General features: G+C 36.5%; 1 protein-coding gene across 1 annotated transcript in view; it reads left to right on the forward strand.

Annotated features, from left to right (window-relative positions):
- WASF3 (WAS protein family, member 3) overlaps positions 1 to 9,361 on the forward strand; it is a 130,915-nt gene that overhangs the window by 63,693 nt on the left and 57,861 nt on the right. The window contains exon 2 of the mRNA XM_012659648.1: positions 2,601 to 2,695. The gene's annotated coding sequence lies outside the window, so the exon portion shown is untranslated. The remainder of the gene's footprint in view (positions 1 to 2,600; positions 2,696 to 9,361) is intronic.

Raw genomic sequence — 9,361 nt, forward strand, 5'->3', positions numbered from 1 at the left:
TTACCAGTTCTGTGAGGCCTTCCTTGTCACTGCCTCCATGCCTGGTGGCAGCCACTTTCTCCCTTGTACTCTGTGCATACCATGTGCACACCTGTTAGAGCCCTGGTCCCATGGAACGCTATCTGCGCGTTTACACAACTTGTCTTTTGGTGGACCTAGAGGTTCTTCGGGGTGCAGGACTGAGCTTTGGTCATTCCAAGGTAGGGACGTACATAACCACAATCAATACGTGTTTATTAAGCAGGCAAAGAGAGGCACAGGTGGATGTAGGAGGCCATAGAAGGCTGTATTCTGAAGGCTAGAGACCTTTGGATACCTGGAAGCGAGATGAGAGGAGGGCATTTCTGGCACGGGGAGCATCGGGGTGTGAGCCCAGAGGTAGGAAATGACAAGGCAGTTGTGCTCCTAGGCAGTAGGCACAGTGACATGCTGTCAGCACCACTCAGCTCCACCGCGGACGTAAACAGACTTGGAATGATTGCGTCGCATATAAATATGCTTCTCGGTGCTGGCCAGTACTGCACCTCTTAGTAGAGGTGCTGTATTTCATACTTAATAACCTTAACCTGTAACTTAGTAGAGGTGCTATGTTTCACACTTAATAACCTTAACCTATAACTTCAAAGGAGTTAAAGATATGCTTTCCACTGTAAAATGGAGGCTACATACTCAACAAAGTCTAGTTAATTCTTCAAGACCTTTATGGTTGCTGTTAGATGTAACATGTTAGAAATGTTAGCAGCTCAGTAGGACAGAAAAATGCAATATAAGACTGTTCTTAACAGTCGTATATAGATGTTAAGAACAGTGACTTTGTAGTCAGATTCATCGTGACTCTTCCTTTTCCTACCTGTGTGATCCTGAACAAGTCACCTTTCGATCCTAATTTCTTCATTTTTTAGTGAAGGTATTACCTGCCTATGGAGACTAAGATGTATGTGAGGCGTTAGCACTATGTTTAGTCCTGAATGAAGCATTTACCAAATAGTAGCTCATTCAAAAATAGTAATTCCATAACCTCTCACAGACAAATGTGAAAATTCATAATTGTGTTTCCCAGAGGAAGAGTTAACACACGATTCTTAAACATAAACGGTCATCGGGAAAATACGTATGAAGTGGGATGCTGTCCTTGCCCCTAGGCACAGCTGGCTAGATACAGCCGTCTCTAAAGTGGAGTGTGGTGTGTAGTGCTGGTTACTCTCAAAGCACCAACTCAAACCAACTGATCTGACAGAGGTAAAATTAGTCCCAGATAAGCTAAAACCCAGGGACAATTTTCTGTATTTGGAAATAAGGTGATTACTTATGCAAATTACTTAGGAAAAATTCACTTTTCTCTTTTACTCTGCATAATCAAGAGCATGCTGTACAGCTGCTCCTAAGGAAGAGAAGGAAAGTGGTGTGCCGCTTTCAATTTTAAATGAGTAAAAATAGGACATGTATAAAATAGAGTATCACTGAATGATCATTCCATTTTTTTTATAATATACTTTCAAAAGGAGGGTGGCAGTCTTAACTGTGTAGGTTCTCGAAATCTCTCAGCCTACACAGAATTCATACATGTCCAGATGAGTCTTTCTAGTAGACACAAAGTTGCTTTTCTTCCATGCTGAGATTGCACAATTCCTACTTTCCCATGGCCCACCCCCCCACACCTTCCGGAAGTTGTTTGGCATACCTCACCCCACCTCTGAGCTGCTGTGCTCTCGATTTCTTGCATCCACTTGATTGTGTTAAAATTATCTGCATATATTAATATCTGTCACCCTCATAAGACTGAGTATGTTCACAAGCAGGCGTTTTCTTACTTGTGTTTGTGTGTTCAGTATTTAAAGATGGACTGACTTATACAAGATGCTTGGTAAAGTTTTGATGGTTGCATGAATGCATGCCTGTTCGCTAAATTTTTCTTACATCTTCTTCCCGAGTACACCATACCTCTGAAACGCTAGGAAACTGTGACACTTCTTGTTACACTTCTTGTTACTGCTACCGCAGTAGCTTTGGCACCTTGGTGAACATTTATCCCATTGCTCTGTATCCTTGCCGTTAATATCCACTTTCCTGGAAACACTTTCTAGGGTCCATTTGGCAATTATTAAATCTTTGTTTCTATTTTATCCCCATACGTGCTAGTAAAATATTTATAAAATGACCACCAAGATTTTTATTGAATTTAAATGTCATTACGGGGAAAATGAATACAAATGCTCTTATCAGGTGCAGTTCTTCTGAGAATGATCAGTATTATTCGCTTCATTCTGTAGGTATTAACAAAAACCTAAAATATATGTGTTGTTGAGTAAATGACACCTATAATATACTTTGTTTTTCTGCCCTTTGGCTGTTATTTACTGTGAGTCCTTGAAGTTAATTTCAGAGGTTATTCCAGGGTAAGGAGTTGGAATTATGCAAGAATCCCACATACCTTATTAGCTCCCAGCTTAAACTAATTAAAAAAGAACTAGTTCTGGGATTAGAGCTCCCTTGATGAAATTATTGAAATGTGAAATTTGAATTTAAGACTGTCTTGAAAACATAAATGCATTTTGCCTACTGGTAATTAATTTTGTTTTTTTCCCCCCTTTTCTTTTTAGTTTTAATTTTGGTTGCTGTTACTGCTGATATCTGAGCCAAAGTGGTGATGCTGCTCGAGGGAGGTTACTGCAGCCCCTAAGTCAACGATTGTGTGGTAAGAGTGTGTGCCTTTTACCCTTGAAGCCGTTTGATTTCTATAACGTTACAGTTTAGAAATTTAATTAGAAATAGAATAGCATAAAATATTTTAATATTTTTGAATATTTAATATTAATGTTTCAATATATAAATATTAGCAGATAATATTTTAGAGCTTTAGATCCTAATCAACAGTTCAGGACTTTGAAAGAGAAAAAAATGTAACTTGGTCTATTCATTTCATATTCATTTTTTTGTGTGAAAAACAAACATGACTATCTAGTTTATGACTTACCAAACGGAGATGTCATTTTCTTCCGTGTATTTTTTTGCCTATTTGCTTTTTCTTTTCTGGGATTTAACTAGTTCTTCGTTATGTGTCTTGCTAATAACGAATGGGTATGAGAAGTCAAGATTTAAGAACTTAAACCCAGTCAGTTTTCCTATAATTTACTCTGAACTGAAGTGGTGGTGATTTACAGCAGTGGCTAAAATGAATTTTTTGAATTATTTATGGATTTCAATGATCTGTCTTGCTCTGTTTTTGAGAGGCAATTGAGGAATAGTGAGACATAGTAGACTGCTAGGGCAAGTCATTTCTTTGAGCGTCACTTTCCACGTGTGCAGAAACCATCCTCTGTCTTGTTTTGTGGAATTGTAAAAATCAAATGAGATGATGTGTGTGAAATTTTCCTTTTTTTCTTTCTTTCTTTCTCCCTTCTCCCTTCCCTTCCCTAGTAGGGAGAGAATAACAAAGGTTTTTTGTTTGTTGGTATTGAGAGAGAACTAAGGTAGAGGAAAGGATGCTACACGAGACACTGGAGGACTTGATTTCTAATCCTGTTTCACCTTGACCTCGGGTGTATCATTACATTAATTTCCCAGAGGAAAATTGAATTTGATTTCCATAGTTTCACTTTACAGGTAACTTTTCAGGAATACATCTGTATTCTCTGACCATAATTGAATTAAGCTAGAAATCAGTATCTGATATCTGGGAAATCCCCAAATACCTTGAAATTATCACATTCTGAAAACCTGTGGGTTAAAGAGGAGATCACAAGGGATATGAGAAAATATTTTGAATTAAATGAAAATGAAAACATATCAAAATGTATGGGATGCACTTAAAGTACTACTTTAAAGGGAAATTTATAGTGTTAGATGCTTGTATTAGAAAGCAAAAGTTTTGAAATGATCTAAACTTTCACCTTAAGAAATCAGGAACTAAAACGCAGAACAAGAAGAGGAAAGAAATAACAAAGATAAGAACAAAAATCAATAAAATAGAAAAAAAATCAGTGAAACCAGAAGCTGGTTATTCGATGAGATAAAATTGATAAACTTGTAGCCAGACTATCAGGAACAAAAAGAGAAAATAGAAATTCCTAATATTAGAAAAGAAAGTGGGACCATCACTGTAGATCTTACACATATTAAAAGGATAATAAGGGAATATTATGAACCACTTAATATGTTTGATAACTTAGATAAATAAACAAATTTCATCAAAGATACAAGCTACCAAACCACACTCAAGAAGAAATGGATAACCTGAATTACTTTTTATTACACAAATTGAATTTCTAGTTAAAAAGCCTCTCACAAAGAAAGCCCTAAGCTCACATGGTCTCATTGGTGAATTCTACCAACCATTAATACCAGTTATATACAAACTCTTCAGAAAATAGAAGGGAGGGAACACAAGCTTATTTTATGAGGCCAGTATTATTACCCTGGTCCCCCGCAAAAGAGATTTTATTTAATAAAATATTAGCAAGTTGAATATAGTTAATATAAAAAGGATAATGCGTCATGACCAAGTGCTGTTTATTCCGGGGGTACTTTCCTGTTCAGCATTGTACAGGAAATGCTAGTCAGCGCAGTAAAGCAAAGGAAAAAGGCATATAGACAGGGAAAGAAGACATAAATCAAATTCAGAATTCCCTTAGCAAGGGAGGCTGAGAAATGTGGATTTAGTCTTCAGGCTTAGCCTGTGATGTACGCGAGAGGACAGAGGAGATGGGAATAGATGCTGAATGTTAGTAGATAATACATTTTGGTTTTTGTGCTCATGATCTGAATCTGAAAGCCCTAAAAGCAGGGCAACATTTATATCACTTGTGGTTTTCAGTTACTGTTTACTTTGATGTTAAAAGTGAACATCATCTGGTGGGAGAGTCTTATTTCAGTGTTATCTTTCTTCTGCTAATATAGCTGGGAAAGCTGTGTATGGTACTTAAACGTTATACATTGGTTTAAACGCCATTAAATATTTTAGCTCTTGTTTTTTAACTTAAAGAAGAGGGCCGTTGGAACCAATGTTAAGATGTTCTCTTATATTCTAAGGGAAAACAGCAATATTTGTTAAATGTGTTATAACTATCATTTAGCTTTGGATGAGTTAAAATTGCTTTGTGTGCTGGCTATTTCTTAGAATAAATTGACATGTTTTCTATAACAATATAAGCCACATATTAATATTATGCCTATTGATTTCTGCTCAGTAATTCCCAATATTTGCTTATTTTAATGATGGGTAACATCGTAGAGTTGAGGAAACCTGAATTCCAGTCCCAGCTATCGGCCTGGGATAGTTATATGATAACACATCAGTGTCTCTGGATGGTTTTACTGGAATTATTTCTGAGTCTCTTGTAATGAAACATTTTTACAGCGTAAGTGGAATGCTTATAAATTTAAATGAATATATGGTTTAATAATTGTGTGCCTTTCTATTTTAATGAAATATTACTGACCATATCAGATGGTGCTGAGTACTTGGTAGGTCAGAGTGGTATAGTATAGAATGGTATAGGGAGTATAAGTTTAGGAGTTAATAGATAATCTTGTGTTCAAATGCTAAAAACATACAGTGCAAAATCCACTTAAATCCTTGAGCCTCAGTTCCCTCCTGTGTAAAAGGAGGATAATAATCTTGGGAAACTTCTGGAAACGTTAAAAATAGTACTCAAAGATTTTAGCAGACAGTAGGCTTGCAAATGTTGATGCTAATATTGTTGCAGAAACATGAGACTTCAGCATCTGATAGACAGTTCTTATATTTACTAGTTATTGCACATTGACCTTTTTGAGCCCTGATTTCTTAATCTGTTGAATGGGGGAAATACCAAACTTGAAAGTTATAATGGGACATAAACGACACAATGTATGTAAAAATGCTCCTGTATGTCATCATTTAACCGGTTTACCACCATTGGCTTTATTTTCATTTTTTGGTTGGTTTTCTATAAAGTTACCCATAAACACTGATCCTTCTTGAAGGTGATTGCTATTTATTTGTTGGGTTATGTTCAGAAGAATGGAGCTGGTTAGGACGCCAGCATCGAATGTTTTGAAATCAAGCACATAGGTTGCAAATTTGAGATACTTACACTATCTAGTATTTTTCATCCTGCTTTCACAGCTCAGAGAATTGGGAATAGTTGATGAAAATAACCATTTAATTTATCTTATCTTTCTTTCATGGGTAATTTCTAGTTGCCAAAAGTAATGCCATCAAGATGTCTCTTATTTCTAAAAACACAGAAACCTAGGTTTGGTAGCATACATGCTGGGGAGCTCCTGGTGGGTCACACAGCTTTACTGCTGTTTTGACCATATCCTGTTGTAATTATGTTCAGTCACGTGATATTGCCAACATGTGACCATTGTAACCCGAAAAAATGTTGATTTCATATGGTTCAACTTGATAGTTCAGGTTATGGCGAGTATTTTCTTTACACACTTGGAAAATCGTCCAATTTTTAAATTTTTTGTTTCCCCTTGGAATTTACATTTATTTCTAATGCATTTTGGATTTTCTTTTGTAATTTATGCATTTAATGTCAGTCTTAAAAATTGGTAAGGTAGAGAAAAATATGTGATAGATCTTTCTTAACAAAGGGAGATTCAAATTTTTTGTAAGACTTGTAATTTATGATTAACTAGGTGGTTAGAAACAAAAACTAGAGCTTTTTGAGAATTAAACTTTGCAGTTATAGGTCATAACGGATTCTGAGTACCTAAAAATTCTTTGTGAACTTTTCAAATTCTTTGAAATCAGTATTTTTTAGAAAATCATCTCTTTCTAGCAAGTTGAAATACTTCTGGCAATTTTAACTTCTGAGTATTTATTGATGTATTTTATATGATGAAAGAAATGCAGCTTTAGTTAAATTTAAAGTTATGTTTATAAAATGGTTATGTTCTGTTTTTATTGTACCTTGAATAAGGAAGTAACGATTTTAGTTTTATTTAAAAGAGCATAATTTAATAAATATTTAATGTGGATTGTAAATAATAATAATGCAGTAATCAGCTTATGAGCTTTTCCTATGTGTCATAATGTGATTGCAAACTAATTGTAGTTCTGATAAATGACTTCTTCCCCTTCCTTTCAATTTATGTGAAAAGGGAGGTAGTTAATTTTTAATTTGTCACATAAACATTTATTTTTCATACGAATACAATCTAGTATTTTTGTTCCACTTTGTAGTTTTTGGGGGGATTTTCAGGTATATCATCTAATCACAGCCTTTTGAGGTAACCAGGCAGATATTATTTATTGCTTTCATATTCTAAATAAAGTTTTGAGGTTTACTCAAGGTCTTAAATGACTTACCCGGGTCTCAGCTGTCGAACAACTTGGGGCTTCTGTTTGCCCGCACCATCTGCTTGTTTGGCTGTTGTGCTAGATTTCCAGGCCTCTTGAAGAAAGCTCTCTGTAAAGACTGTTTTAAGTGGTACACTCTGTAGGTAGGGTGGTAGAGCAAATTCTCTTCCATGAGGGAATTCTTGAGGAGGAAGATTTTCTTAGGAATTGAGTTTTTATTTCTGTTTGCTGTTCATACTACGCCCATTAACAGTGGCCTTTTGTAAGTTCTTTTGGAGCTGTGCCTGTCTTGTTTCTTCTGTCATGCTGTTTAGTCCCAAGTTCTGTGGCTAACATTTGACTTATTTTTCTGGACCATCATGTTAAAAAGTAAATATTAAAAAAATGTTCAGGAATCTCCAAATCTGTCTTACTCCCTTACCTACCTCCACAGATCCATTTTTTAGACCACTTTGTTAGAGCATAGTTGACATATAATAAACTATGCTTATTTAAAATGTCCCATTTGGTAAGTTTTGAAACATGCATACACCCACGAAGCCATCGCTGTACTTGAGACGGCGAATGTGCCATCACCCAGAGAAGTGTCCCCGTGGCCCTCGGTCATCCCTCCTTCTCGGCTCTCCCCCACCCGCAGACAACCACCGGTCTGCTTTCTGTCACTGGAGATTAGTTTGCATTTCCTAGAGTGTTATCTAGATGGAAACGTACAGTGTGGACTCTGGCTTTCATTCAGCGTAATTACTCAGAGATTCATCTCTGTTGCAGGTATCAGTAGTTCCTTCCATGTTATTCCATGGCATGGACGTAATGCAGGGTGTTTATCCATCCACCTGGTGATGGACGTTTGGGTGGTTTCTAGTTTGTGGCTCTTATAAATAAAGCTGCATGAACATTCATGTACAAGTCTTTATGTGGGCAAATGCTTTTGTTTCTTTTGGGTAAATACCTAGGAGTAGAGTGGCTGGATCATGCGGTAAGTGTATGTTTAACTTTTTAAGAAACTGCCAGACTGTTTTCCAAAAACTATTTTACATTCTCTTGAGCTTTGTATGAGAGTTCCAGTTTCTTTCCATCCTCACCAGCACTTGGTGTGGTCAGTCTTTCTAAGTTTAGCCATTCTAATAGGTATGCAGCCATATCTTACTGTGGTTGTAATTTGCATCTGCTTAATGACTAATGATGTTGAGCACCTTTGGTGTGCTTATCTTCTTCAGTGTCTGTTCAAATCCTTTGCCCATTTAAAAAAATTGGCTAGTTTATAGTTCAGTTTTGAGAGTTCTTTATATATCCCGTGTAAGACCTCTATCAGACATATGATTTGTATTTTAATCCATCTTGTTAGCACTTTTTTCCTTTTTGCCCCAGAATGAAATTTTTGGGATACAGGATTATTTTCTGTTCCTATTTTTGGCACTTTCCCCAACCCCCATAGACGTCGTTACTCCTTGCCATCCTCTTCCTTTTCTTCCCATCTTTTCTTCCACTTTCTGCCAGGATACTTAGTTTGTCTTCTCTTTTCTTGGGACCAGCTTCTCGGCTACCTGTACACACATAAGTTAATCCCTGTGAAGGGGTTGCCCCCTGCCCCCCTTTAGGATGGAGGTGACTCCTAATTAGTGAATATGTTTGTTTGGCTGGGAGGGTCAGTGTGTTGGCTCACATCTGGAGATCTGCTACTCCAGTTTTGGTCACTTTTTTTTTTAAAGAGAAACAGTGCTACTTTATTAAAATACTGGGTTTATTTCACATGTATATTTTTGTCTCCCCACCATTTCCTTGTGTGACAGTTTTGGTCACTATTGACTTGACTTCCCGGGGATACTGTCAAAGCAGTGTAGGCCTAGCCTGAGGCACTCCATGGTACTTGTCAGAAGCCAGAACGAGGATTCAGATTCAATAATGAAAACGCTGGACACAACTTACCAACATCCCCTAATTTCAAAATGTTCATTTCTAATTCAGTTGTATTGTACGTACTGTGTAATGTGTGTAATGTCAACTTTCTGCAATTTGTTGACCTTTTTTGTATGACCTAATTCATGGTCTTTTTTTTTTTTTTTTTTT

This window comes from Propithecus coquereli, unplaced genomic scaffold (genome assembly GCF_000956105.1).
Source record: "Propithecus coquereli isolate 6110/MARCELLA unplaced genomic scaffold, Pcoq_1.0 Scaffold627, whole genome shotgun sequence".
NCBI lineage: Eukaryota > Metazoa > Chordata > Mammalia > Primates > Indriidae > Propithecus > Propithecus coquereli.